The sequence below is a fragment of the Pelobates fuscus genome, chromosome 3, assembly GCF_036172605.1.
Source record: "Pelobates fuscus isolate aPelFus1 chromosome 3, aPelFus1.pri, whole genome shotgun sequence".
Lineage (NCBI taxonomy): Eukaryota > Metazoa > Chordata > Amphibia > Anura > Pelobatidae > Pelobates > Pelobates fuscus.
Window position 1 is genome coordinate 396,053,519 of NC_086319.1, and position 14,027 is coordinate 396,067,545.

At 45.1% G+C, this 14,027-nt stretch overlaps 2 non-coding genes across 2 annotated transcripts; both read left to right on the plus strand.

Annotated features, from left to right (window-relative positions):
• The first annotated feature begins 1,791 nt into the window (after positions 1-1,791).
• TRNAL-AAG (transfer RNA leucine (anticodon AAG)) lies at positions 1,792-1,873 on the plus strand. The gene has a single exon. It is a non-coding gene; the product is annotated as a tRNA-Leu (tRNA).
• A 6,828-nt stretch (positions 1,874-8,701) lies between these two features.
• Positions 8,702-8,783, plus strand: TRNAL-AAG (transfer RNA leucine (anticodon AAG)). The gene has a single exon. It is a non-coding gene; the product is annotated as a tRNA-Leu (tRNA).
• Positions 8,784-14,027: the final 5,244 nt, after the last annotated feature.

Here is a 14,027-nt window from a genome sequence, read left to right on the forward strand (position 1 = left end):
AAAAGGAAATGATCAGAATGCTCCCAAATGGCGTGCGTGTTTTGAGTACGCAGCCAAAAGGATCTTGCACAGGTGACGTGGCCGAGCGGTCTAAGGCGCTGGATTAAGGCTCCAGTCTCTTCTGGGGCTTGGGTTCGAATCCGACTGCTGCCATCAGGCTCTTTTTTTTCTTCCAGCCTTCTGTGGATGAATAAACGTATCACGCCGTTTAAATACCGCTTCCTTATTTGCCAAGGCGTGCAACTTATGTGGACATGGAAATGCACTTGTTTCATACTCATTTGATCTTTGAAAATGGAACAGTAACACAGAAAGTTAGAAAAGTAATGCAGGATGAAAAGAAGACTCAGCTTCAACATTTCACCCACCCTTCTTCCCCTTGTTGTTCCAAAAGAAGGAGAAAGGAAAAAAAGAAAGACCTGAAGTCATTTTCAATTGTGCCCCAAATTGGGCAGCAGGATTCCTTTAGAACTCCATATGTGCATTCCGATTTCTCCTTGGATCAACAAGCTGTGTTACAATACCCACTTTAGATACTAAAGTGGCATAGTTTCCAGCTTTGCCACAAGAACATCGAGGCCATCCTCAAATACATCTACTGAATTCCATAAAACACCTTCTTTAGGAAGAGAATTTAACATCTTTCTTGTCACTTGAAAGAGGCCATAAATTGTCCTAAATATAAAGCTAGCAAAGAGTAAGTCACGTGGAGAATTCCACACCATGCACGATTCACCCCAGCATTTGCATGTTCCATTGTAATGTAATTAAACCGGTATGGCTTCCCAGGGCCACAAACACAGAAACTGGCTAGCTGGTGCCTTTCTGTTTGGTTTTGCCTTCAATTACAGTGGTATTGTGCTGAAAAGAAAAGTACTTATTTTCTTTCCTCTTTAGGCTGAATATTTAATTTGTCAGAATCTATCTAATTTTATGTCGGTGGGGGGAAAAAAACCTACCTTTGTTGGCTACTCTGTTGACGACCACATCCACCTTTACAATGAGACCTTGTGGCGCAACGGTAGCGCGTCTGACTCCAGATCTGAAGGTTGCATGTTCAAATCACGTTGGGGTCATGCTGCTTTTGCTTTGTCATCTCTTGTCATACCAGAGTTGGATAAAAAGCAGGCTTAGCATATATAATCCATATAATCCGTACTTGCGTTATTTCATTATGTTGATGGTCAAAACGGGAAAAGTCCTGCTCATCTACAGTAGGTAGATTTGACATGCTGCAGGATTCCTGATTGTTTCAAATGAATCCTGTGGATTTTAAACTAGGAGTCGGGAACCAAAAATAGAGTCCCCCTGTTCCTTTAGCGTGTCATTTTATGGGTTCCTCCTTTTTTTTGCTTTACTCCCTTTTTGTCAAAACAGGTTAATGAATCGATTTCCTAGAGGCAGCATTTGAATGCAGAATACTGGAGGACAGCACTTTCCCTATGCTGGTGTTGAATTGTTATCTTTTGTTTGCACCTGTTGGTGGTCATTTGACACGCTAGCAGATTTCACTTGAATGTAACATGAGGAACTTGCGCTTTAAACTCTTTCTGTGTGAGAATAAATAGAGGGGGATGTGTAATATTTTAGCATTGATCTAGTTTTCTTGTGTTTTTGCGGTCTTGTAGAGGTGAAGGCGTTCTAAATGACCTATGCCGCCAGCAGTGCTGCATGAGCGTGGAAAGGTATTGTCGGGACTTGCAACCTTTTGACAAGAAAGAAAAGGAAATGATCAGAACGCTCCCAAATGGCGTGCGTGTTTTGAGTACGCAGCCACAGGGGTTTTGCGCAGGTAGCGTGGCCGAGCGGTCTAAGGCGCTGGATTAAGGCTCCAGTCTCTTCGGGGGCGTGGGTTCGAATCCCACCGCTGCCATCAGGCTATTTTTTTCATCCAGCCTTCTGTGGATGAATAAACGTATCACGCCGTTTAAATACCGCTTCCTTATTTGCCACAGCGTGCAACTTATGTGGACATGGAAATGCACTTGTTTCATACTCATTTGATCTTTGAAAATGGAACAGTAACACAGAAAGTTAGAAAAGTAATGCAGGATGAAAAGAAGACTCAGCTTCAACATTTCACCCACTCTTCTTCCCCTTGTTGTTCCAAAAGAAGGAGAAAGGAAAAAAAGAAAGACCTGAAGTCATTTTAAATTGTGCCCCAAATTGGGCAGCAGGATTCCTTTAGAACTCCATATGTGCATTCCGATTTCTCCTTGGATCAACAAGCTGTGTTACAATACCCACTTTAGATACTAAAGTGGCATAGTTTCCAGCTTTGCCACTAAAACATCGAGGCATCCTCAAATACATCTACTGAATTCCATAAAACACCTTCTTTAGGAAGAGAATTTAACATCTTTCTTGTCACTTGAAAGAGGCCATAAATTGTCCTAAATATAAAGCTAGCAAAGAGTAAGTCACGTGGAAAATTCCACACCATGCACGGTTCACCCCAGCATTTGCATGTTCTATTGTAATGTAATTAAACCGGTATGGCTTCACATGGCCACAAACACAGAAACTGGCTAGCTGGTGCGGTGCCTTTCTGTTTGGCTTTGCCTTCAATTACAGTGGTATTGTGCTGAAAAGAAAAGTACTTATTTTCTTTCCTCTTTAGGTTGAATATTTAATTTGTCAGAATCGATCTAATTTTATGTCGGTGGGGGGAAAAAACCTACCTTTGTTGCCTACTCTGTTGACGACCATGTCCACCTTTACAATGAGACCTCGTGGCGCAACGGTAGCGCATCTGATTCCAGATCAGAAGGTTGCGTATTCAAATCACGTCGGGGTCATGCTGCTTTTGCTTTGGAGAAGGGTAAGCACAGATCTCTTGTCATACCAGAGTTGGATAAAAAGCAGGCTTAGCATATATTGTTACAGAAACACTAGTTCTAATTATGTACCTTTAAATTACTTGGGAACAGCATTGCAATATTTGAACTGGCACTTCGAATACCGCCGAAGTGCCGAAGCCGTCGAAGTCCCTGAGGTAGTCGAAGCGGCCGCCATTACAGTCGAACACGTGGCGGCGGCCATTTTAATGCAGTCGAATGCGGTCATCGGTAACCAGTGTCTTCTCCGACACTTCGACACGAGCCGAAGTACGTTCGAATATTCGAACACCGGCTTCGGATGGAACTTTACCGATTTTCCGTCCGAACATCAACCGACCACACAGCCTGAATCTGTGGAACTGGTTCTGGACTTGCAAACAGGCGTGTGGTCGGTCCAAAAAGGACTTTTTAATATCTTTTGAACTACTGGACGGATTCGCACGAAATTTGAGTATGTTGTTCCCCACTGTATGTTGTTCACAAAAATACAAGTTTTATTAATGTGCTAGGTAAAATAAGAAAGTTATAAAAATGTATAAAAATGTATAAGTTTTAGCTTGGAGATAATTGAGTAGATACAGTAGGAAACTCAATTATCTCCCAAGCAGAGGGGAGGGCATCAGGGGGCTGTACTATGCTGTTATTGGTTATTTTATACCTCCCCCTGGGAGGGGTCTGTGTGTACCTGACTGTAATAAAAAGCAGGCTGGGTGTTCCAGACCTCAGTTCTTACTTGACCCTCAAATCGCTGCTTTGACTCGTTTTGTGGGCAGAAAGGTATCCTAGCTATGCTATAGCTAGTGGGATGATTCTACACTTACAGGACTCGTATGGAATACTATGGAAATCAGCTCTCCCCTCTTCAGCAACTAGGAATCCAGACGACTAAACGGTCCAGCTCTCAGCAAGCCTAATGGTAACCGTAACATTTGGTGGCAGCGGTGGGATGATTCTGGATGTCCTAGGAGAGGTACGGAACGGATGGAGAGCACCTACACGAAATTGAAGCGTACAACCCTGAAAGATTTACTGGAAAGCAGAGGAGGGTACGCCAGCAACCGGCCAAGGAGGGAACTAATCGCAGAATTGACAGAACTGGATCAAAGCTCCACAATGGCGGAAACACCAATCACGGATGATGATGAAAAGGCAAGAATTGTTCGGGGTAGGCTCCCCTTATACGGGCCAAACCCATCTATAGAACTAATACAGCGATTGATGGCGGAGGCAGACGAGGATATACAAAAGGCCCGAGCCTACAGAATTGAACTAACAAACGCACAACGCAATGCTGAAGCCCCGCAGGTAATCGTTCCTGTCGAAAATGCTGGGAAGCCCAAAATACCCTTTGCGGCATTCCGATCCTTCCTAGAGAGCGAGACAGGAATTGATGAATACTTGGCGGACTTCGAAAGGCAATGCGCCCTGCACCAGATTCCCACCAGAGAGTGGCCCACGATCCTGTCTGGGAAACTATCCGGGCGAGCCCTGGAAGCTTTTCGTACCTTGGGTGCTGAGGAAGTGACACAGTATGAACGAGTTAAAGAGACTCTGCTAAGACGATACGCGGTAACTCCCGACACGTATCGCCGGCAGTTTCGGGGCACGAAAAAGAAGCCTAACGATACCCATATGGAATGGGCGCACCGAATGCGGAGAGCGGCACATCACTGGATGAGCGGAAGTAAAGCTGTGACGGGTGAGGAAATTTTACAACTGTTTCTCTTAGAACATTTTTATGATGGCATGGAACAACAGGGGAAGGAGTGGCTGCGAGACAGGCGACCTTCCACCCTAGAAGAAGCGGCCAAATTAGCTGATGAACACTATGATTCACGTATTCACGAGTCAACGAACTACCGGGCTCCAGCACGGGTTGAGCCCAGAGAGGTTTACCGTGCACCTCCTCGTACGGAGTTCCGAGCCCCGGTACCCGCAGGGCCCCCCAGACACTCAGGGTCACACAATAACAATTTTGATCGTCCCAGACCCACTTGCCACCGATGCAAGCAACCAGGGCATTTCATGGCTAACTGCCCTCTTAACACCCACCAGACGCCCAGGAATTACAATTACCCCTCTGGGCCATACCGTCCTGCCCGAGCCCTTTGTGTTAATCAAGAGGCCTCTATGGAGGAATATTTGGGGCCGCTTCACGAGGCAGACCCTGTATATGCTGCTTCGGATAACCGCCAGCACCATCGGCAGAAGGTTTGGCTCGAAGGGCGATCTACCGAGGGGTTGAGAGACACAGGGGCTACCATAACACTGGTACAGAGTCATTTGGTGCCAGAACACAAGCGGTCAGGGCAGACCGTGGCCGTCAGAGTGGCGGGGGGGGATGTGTACAAAGTTCCGACCGCTAGAGTACATCTTGATTGGGGAGCGGGAAAGGGGGCTGTGAACGTGGGTATAATGGACCATTTACCTGCTGAAGTACTACTGGGCAACGATTTGGGCCCCATGACTTCGGCCTATGCTCCAGCCTACAACAACGAGGCGAACCCAGTGACTACCCGAGCACAAGCCCGGACGGACCGAGAACCCTCACCAGTGCGGGAGACCCAGGTAAGACCAACCCCGACTTCTCTTGACCTGTTAGGCCCCATACCCTGGGACACCCCAGTTACTTTCGAGACCGAGTCTAAGACTGACCCGACGTTACAAAAATACCGGGAACGAGCAGAGACCGGGGGGAGCGGGGCAGACAACGAAACGTTTCTATGGGAAAAAGGGAAACTATACCGCTTGACAGAGAAAAAGGGACAACGTAGGCGACAGCTGGTCGTACCCCACAAATACCGTCGAGAAATCCTCAAAATTGGACACGACATCCCCTTGGCAGGTCACCTAGCTATAACACGTACGCTACACCGCATCACCCACACATTCTTCTGGCCAGGAGTACACGCTGATGTTAAGAATTACTGTAATACTTGCGATGTATGTCAACGAGTAGGAAGGCGAGGCGATCACCCTAAAGCCCATCTAGTCAATATGCCCATTGTAGAGGAACCCTTTAGCAGGGTTGCTATTGACCTAGTAGGACCCCTGGCCACCCCTAGTCCCTCTGGTAAGTGCTACATCCTTACCGTAGTAGACTACGCTACCAGGTACCCCGAGGCAGTCGCCCTATCCAACATCCAAGCGGATACGGTAGCGAATGCACTGGTACAAGTGTTCTCCCGGGTTGGATTTCCAAAAGAAATTCTGTCGGACCGAGGCACCCAATTTACAGCAGAATTGACCCAACAACTCTGGCGGGTTTGCAAAATTAAATCCCTCCTGAGCTCCCCCTATCACCCCCAAATGAACGGACTTTGTGAGAGGTTCAACGGAACCCTCAAACAAATGCTCAAAACGTTCACGCAGGAATACCGAGATTGGGAACGTTTCCTGCCGCATCTCCTATTTGCGTATCGGGAGGTGCCCCAGGAAACGACAGGGTTCTCTCCTTTTGAGTTGCTCTACGGACGAAAGGTACGGGGCCCCCTAAACCTGATCCGGGAGCACTGGGAGGGAGAGACGGAAACGGACGGTGTCCCCATTGTGCCATACGTGTTGGAACTCAGAGACCGCATGGAGCAGCTAGCCAAATCAGTGCAGGCTAACCTCCAGTCGGCCCAGAGAAGACAGAAAGTATGGTACGATAGGGGGGCCCGAAGGAGAATCTTTACCGTAGGACAAAAGGTGTTAGTACTTAAGCCGGTGAAGACAGACAAATTACAAGCATCATGGCAGGGCCCATACCAGATCGTAGAGAAAAGGATCGTAGAGAAAAACGGCTTTCCAGGCCCTCAAAAATGCGTTGGTTAATGCTCCTGTCTTGGCGGCCCCAGCCCCTAATAAACGTTTTATCGTCCATACAGACGCTTCCATGTTCGGGCTGGGAGCCGTCCTCAGCCAAGTAGGTGAAGATGGAGGGGAGCATCCAGTGGCCTACATCAGCCGGAAGCTCCTGCCCCGCGAAGTCAGTTATGCAGTGGTCGAAAAGGAGTGTTTGGCCTTGGTGTGGGCATTAAAGAAATTGACTCCCTATTTATATGGACAAGAGTTCACGCTGGTCACCGATCATAACCCGTTGGTGTGGCTAAACCGGGTCTCTGGAGATAACGGCAGGTTATTACGTTGGAGTTTATCATTGCAACCCTTCAATTTCACCATTTCCTACCGACCCGGGAAACAGAATGTCAATGCGGACGGGTTGTCCAGGCAAACGGACCTCAGCCCAGCATAACCAGCGGTCTGGACAGCCTTAGTCTGCCCCGAAAAGGGGTCAGACGGTGTCTGCCAGAGTGTTCCACAAAAAGGGAGCACTGTTACAGAAACACTAGTTCTAATTATGTACCTTTAAATTACTTGGGAACAGCATTGCAATATTTGAACTGGCACTTCGAATACCGCTGAAGTGCCGAAGCCGTCGAAGTCCCTGAGGTAGTCGAAGCGGCCGCAATTACAGTCGAACACGTGGCGGTGGCCATTTTAATGCAGTCGAATGCGGTCATCGGTAACCAGTGTCTTCTCCGACACTTCGACACGAGCCGAAGTACGTTCGAATATTCGAACACCGGCTTCGGATGGAACTTTACCGATTTTCCGTCCGAACATCAACCGACCACAGAGCCTGAATCTGTGGAACTGGTTCTGGACTTGCAAACAGGCGTGCGGTCGGTCCAAAAAGGACTTTTTAATATCTTTTGAACTACTGGACGGATTCGCACGAAATTTGAGTATGTTGTTCCCCACTGTATGTTGTTCACAAAAATACAAGTTTTATTAATGTGCTAGGTAAAATAAAAAGTTATAAAAATGTATAAAAATGTATAAGTTTTAGCTTGGAGATAATTGAGTAGATACAGTAGGAAACTCAATTATCTCCCAAGCAGAGGGGAGGGCATCAGGGGGCTGTACTATGCTGTTATTGGTTATTTTATACCTCCCCCTGGGAGGGGTCTGTGTGTACCTGACTGTAATAAAAAGCAGGCTGGGTGTTCCAGACCTCAGTTCTTACTTGACCCTCAAATCGCTGCTTTGACTCGTTTTGTGGGCAGAAAGGTATCCTAGCTATGCTATAGCTAGTGGGATGATTCTACACTTACAGGACTCGTATGGAATACTATGGAAATCAGCTCTCCCCTCTTCAGTAACTAGGAATCCAGACGACTAAACGGTCCAGCTCTCAGCAAGCCTAAGGGTAACCGTAACATATATAATCCATATATCCCGTACTTGCGTTATTTCATTATGTTGATGGTCAAAACGGGAAAAGTCCTGCTCATCTACAGTAGGTAGATTTGACATGCTGCAGGATTCCTGATTGTTTCAAATGAATCCTGTGGATTTTAAACTAGGAGTCGGGAGCCAAAAATAGAGTCCCCCTGTTCCTTTAGTGTGTCATTTTATGGGTTCCTCCTTTTTTTTGCTTTACTCCCTTTTTGTCAAAACAGGTTAATGAATCGATTTCCTAGAGGCAGCATTTGAATGCTGAATACTGGAGGACAGCACTTTCCCTATGCTGGTGTTGAATTGTTATCTTTTGTTTGCACCTGTTGGTGGTCATTTGACACGCTAGCAGATATCACCTGAATGTAACATGAGGAACTTGCGCTTTAAACTCTTTCTGTGTGAGAATAAATAGAGCGGGATGTGTAATATTTTAGCATTGATCTAGTTTTCTTGTGTTTTTGCGGTCTTGTAGAGGTGAAGGCGTTCTAAATGACCTATGCCGCCAGCAGTGCTGCATGAGTGTGGAAAGATATTGTCGGGACTTGCAACCTTTTGACAAGAAAGAAAAGGAAATGATCAGAACGCTCCCAAATGGCGTGCGTGTTTTGAGTACGCAGCCACAGGGATTTCGCGCAGGTAGCGTGGCCGAGTGGTCTAAGGCGCTGGATTAAGGCTCCAGTCTCTTCGGGGGCGTGGGTTCGAATCCCACCGCTGCCATCAGGCTCTTTTTTTCTTCAAGCCTTCTGTGGATGAATAAACGTATCACGCCGTTTAAATACCGCTTCCTTATTTGCCACAGCGTGCAACTTATGTGGACATGGAAATGCACTTGTTTCATACTCATTTGATCTTTGAAAATGGAATAGTAACACAGAAAGTTAGAAAAGTAATGCAGGATGAAAAGAAGACTCAGCTTCAACATTTCACCCACCCTTCTTCCCCTTGTTGTTCCAAAAGAAGGAGAAAGGAAAAAAAGAAAGACCTGAAGTCATTTTCAATTGTGCCCCAAATTGGGCAGCAGGATTCCTTTAGAACTCCATATGTGCATTCCGATTTCTCCTTGCATCAACAAGCTGTGTTACAATACCCACTTTAGATACTAAAGTGGCATAGTTTCCAGCTTTGCCACAAGAACATCGAGGCCATCCTCAAATACATCTACTGAATTCCATAAAACACCTTCTTTAGGAAGAGAATTTAACATCTTTCATCTCACTTGAAAGAGGCCATAAATGGTCCTAAATATAAAGCTAGCAAAGAGTAAGTCACGTGGAGAATTCCACACCATGCACGATTCACCCCAGCATTTGCATGTTCCATTGTAATGTAATTAAACCGGTATGGCTTCACATGGCCACAAACACAGAAACTGGCTAGCTGGTGCGGTGCCTTTCTGTTTGGCTTTGCCTTCAATTACAGTGGTATTGTGCTGAAAAGAAAAGTACTTATTTTCATTCCTCTTTAGGCTGAATATTTAATTTGTCAGAATCGATCTAATTTTATGTCGGTGGGGGGAAAAAAAAAACTACCATTGTTGGCTACTCTGTTGACGACCACGTCATCCTTCGCAATGAGACCTCGTGGCGCAACGGTAGCGTGTCTGACTCCAGATCAGAAGGTTGCTTGTTCAAATCACGTCGGGGTCATGCTGCTTTTGCTTTGGAGAAGAGTAAGCACAGATCTCTTGTCATACCAGAGTTGGATAAAAAGCAGGCTTAGCATATATAATCCATATATCCTGTACTTGCGTTATTTCATTATGTTGATGGTCAAAACGGGAAAAGTCCTGCTCATCTACAGTAGGTAGATTTGACATGCTCCAGGATTCCTGATTGTTTCAAATGAATCCTGTGGATTTAAAATAGGAGTCGGGAACCAAAAATAGAGTCCCCCTGTTCCTTTAGCGTGTCATTTTATGGGTTCCTCCTTTTTTTTTGCTTTACTAACTTTTTGTCAAAACAGGTTAATGAATCGATTTCCTAGAGGCAGCATTTGAATGCTGAATACTGGAGGACAGCACTTTCCCTATGCTGGTGTTGAATTGTTATCTTTTGTTTGCACCTGTTGGTGGTCATTTGACACGCTAGCAGATTTCACCTGAATGTAACATGAGGAACTTGCGCTTTAAACTCTTTCTGTGTGAGAATAAATAGAGGGGGATGTGTAATATTTTAGCATTGATCTAGTTTTCTTGTGTTTTTGCGGTCTTGTAGAGGTGAAGGCGTTCTAAATGACCTATGCCGCCAGCAGTGCTGCATGAGTGTGGAAAGATATTGTCGGGACTTGCAACCTTTTGACAAGAAAGAAAAGGAAATGATCAGAACGCTCCCAAATGGCGTGCGTGTTTTGAGTACGCAGTCAAAGGAATTTTGCGCAGGTAGCGTGGCCGAGCGGTCTAAGGCGCTGGAATAAGGCTCCAGTCTCTTCGGGGGCGTGTGTTCGAATCCCACTGCTGCCATCAGGCTCTTTTTTTTCTTCCAGCCTTCTGTGGATGAATAAACGTATCACGCCGTTTAAATACCGCTTCCTTATTTGCCACAGCGTGCAACTTATGTGGACATGGAAATGCACTTGTTTCATACTCATTTGATCTTTGAATATGGAACAGTAACACAGAAAGTTAGAAAAGTAATGCAGGATGAAAAGAAGACTCAGCTTCAACATTTCACCCACCCTTCTTCCCCTTGTTGTTCCAAAAGAAGGAGAAAGGAAAAAAAGAAAGACCTGAAGTCATTTTCAATTGTGCCCCAAATTGGGCAGCAGGATTCCTTTAGAACTCCATATGTGCATCCCGATTTCTCCTTGGATCAACAAGCTGTGCTACAATACCCACTTTAGATACTAAAGTGGCATAGTTTCCAGCTTTGCCACAAGAACATCGAGGCCATCCTCAAATACATCTACTGAATTCCATAAAACACCTTCTTTAGGAAGAGAATTTAACATCTTTCTTCTCACTTGAAAGAGGCCATAAATTGTCCTAAATATAAAGCTAGCAAAGAGTAAGTCACGTGGAGAATTCCACACCATGCACGATTCACCCCAGCATTTGCATGTTCCATTGTAATGTAATTAAACCGGTATGGCTTCACATGGCCACAAACACAGAAACTGGCTAGCTGGTGCGGTGCCTTTCTGTTTGGCTTTGCCTTCAATTACAGTGGTATTGTGCTGAAAAGAAAAGTACTTATTTTCATTCCTCTTTAGGCTGAATATTTAATTTGTCAGAATCGATCTAATTTTATGTCGGTGGGGGGAAAAAAAAACTACCTTTGTTGGCTACTCTGTTGACGACCACATCATCCTTCGCAATGAGACCTCGTGGCGCAACGGTACCGTGTCTGACTCCAGATCAGAAGGTTGCTTGTTCAAATCACGTTGGGGTCATGCTGCTTTTGCTTTGGAGAAGAGTAAGCACAGATCTCTTGTCATACCAGAGTTGGATGAAAAGCAGGCTTAGCATATATAATCCATATATCCCGTACTTGCGTTATTTCATTATGTTGATGGTCAAAACGGGAAAAGTCCTGCTCATCTACAGTAGGTAGATTTGACATGCTGCAGGATTCCTGATTGTTTCAAATGAATCCTGTGGATTTTAAACTAGGAGTCGGGAACCAAAAATAGAGTCCCCTTGTTCCTTTAGCGTGTCATTTTATGGGTTCCTCCTTTTTTTTGCTTTACTCCCTTTTTGCCAAAACAGGTTAATGAATCGATTTCCTAGAGGCAGCATTTGAATGCTGAATACTGGAGGACAGCACTTTCCCTATGCTGGTGTTGAATTGTTATCTTTTGTTTGCACCTGTTGGTGGTCATTTGACACGCTAGCAGATTTCACCTGAATGTAACATGAGGAACTTGCGCTTTAAACTCTTTCTGTGTGAGAATAAATAGAGGGGGATGTGTAATATTTTAGCATTGATCTAGTTTTCTTGTGTTTTTGTGGTCTTGTAGAGGTGAAGGCGTTCTAAATGACCTATGCCGCCAGCAGTGCTGCATGAGTGTGGAAAGATATTGTCGGGACTTGCAACCTTTTGACAAGAAAGAAAATGAAATGATCAGAACGCTCCCAAATGGCGTGCGTGTTTTGAGTATGCAGTCAAAGGAATTTCGCGCAGGTAGCAGGGCCGAGCAGTCTAAGGCGCTGGATTAAGGCTCCAGTCTCTTCGGGGGCATGGATTCGAATCCCACCGCTGCCATCAGGCTCTTTTTTTCTTCCAGCCTTCTGTGGATGAATAAACGTATCACGCCAATTAAATACCGCTTCCTTATTTGCCACAACGTGCAATTTATGTGGACATGGAAATGCACTTGTTTCATACTCATTTGATCTTTGAAAATGGAACAGTAACACAGAAAGTTAGAAAAGTAATGCAGGATGAAAAGAAGACTCAGCTTCCACATTTCACCCACCCTTCTTCCCCTTGTTGTTCCAAAAGAAGGAGAAAGGAAAAAAAAGAAAGACCTGAAGTCATTTTCAATTGTGCCCCAAATTGGGCAGCAGGATTCCTTTAGAACTCCATATGTGCTTTCCGATTTCTCCTTGGATCAACAAGCTGTGTTACAATACCCACTTTAGATACTAAAGTGGCATAGTTTCCAGCTTTGCCACAAGAACATCGAGGCCATCCTCAAATACATCTACTGAATTCCATAAAACACCTTCTTTAGGAAGAGAATTTAACATCTTTCTTCTCACTTGAAAGAGGCCATAAATTGTCCTAAATATAAAGCTAGCAAAGAGTAAGTCACGTGGAGAATTCCACACATGCACGATTCACCCCAGCATTTGCATGTTCCATTGTAATGTAATTAAACCGGTATGGCTTCACATGGCCACAAACACAGAAACTGGCTAGCTGGTGCGGTGCCTTTCTGTTTGGCTTTGCCTTCAATTACAGTGGTATTGTGCTGAAAAGAAAAGTACTTATTTTCATTCCTCTTTAGGCTGAATATTTAATTTGTCAGAATCGATCTAATTTTATGTCGGTGGGGGAAAAAAAACCTACCTTTGTTGGCTACTCTGTTGACGACCACGTCCACCTTTACAATGAGACCTCGTGGCGCAACGGAAGCGCGTCTGACTCCAGATCAGAAGGTTGCGTGTTCAAATACCGTCGGGGTCATGCTGCTTTTGCTTTGGAGAAGAGTAAGCACAGATCTCTTGTCATACCAGAGTTGGATAAAAAGCAGGCTTAGCATATATAATCCATATATCCCGTACTTGCGTTATTTCATTATGTTGATGGTCAAAACGGGAAAAGTCCTGCTCATCTACAGTAGGTAGATTTGACATGCTGCAGGGTTCCTGATTGTTTCAAATGAAACCTGTGGATTTTAAACTAGGAGTCGGGAACCAAAAATAGAGTCCCCCTGTTCCTTTAGCGTGTCATTTTATGGGTTCCTCCTTTTTTTTGCTTTACTCCCTTTTTGTCAAAACAGGTTAATGAATCGATTTCCTAGAGGCAGCATTTGAATGCTGAATACTGGAGGACAGCACTTTCCCTATGCTGGTGTTGAATTGTTATCTTTTGTTTGCACCTGTTGGTGGTCATTTGACACGCTAGCAGATTTCACCTGAATGTAAGATGAGGAACTTGCGCTTTAAACTCTTTCTGTGTGAGAATAAATAGAGGGGGATGTGTAATATTTTAGCATTGATCTAGTTTTCTTGTGTTTTTGCGGTCTTGTAGAGGTGAAGGCGTTCTAAATGACCTATGCCGCCAGCAGTGCTGCATGAGTGTGGAAAGATATTGTCGGGACTTGCAACCTTTTGACAAGAAAGAAAAGGAAATGATCAGCACGCTCCCAAATGGCGTGCGTGTTTTAAGTACGCAGCCACGGGGATTTTGCGCAGGTAACGTGGCCGAGCGGTCTAAGGCGCTGGATTAAGGCTCCAGTCTCTTCGGGGGCGTGGGTTCGAATCCCACCGCTGCCATCAGGCTCTTTTTTTCTTCCAGC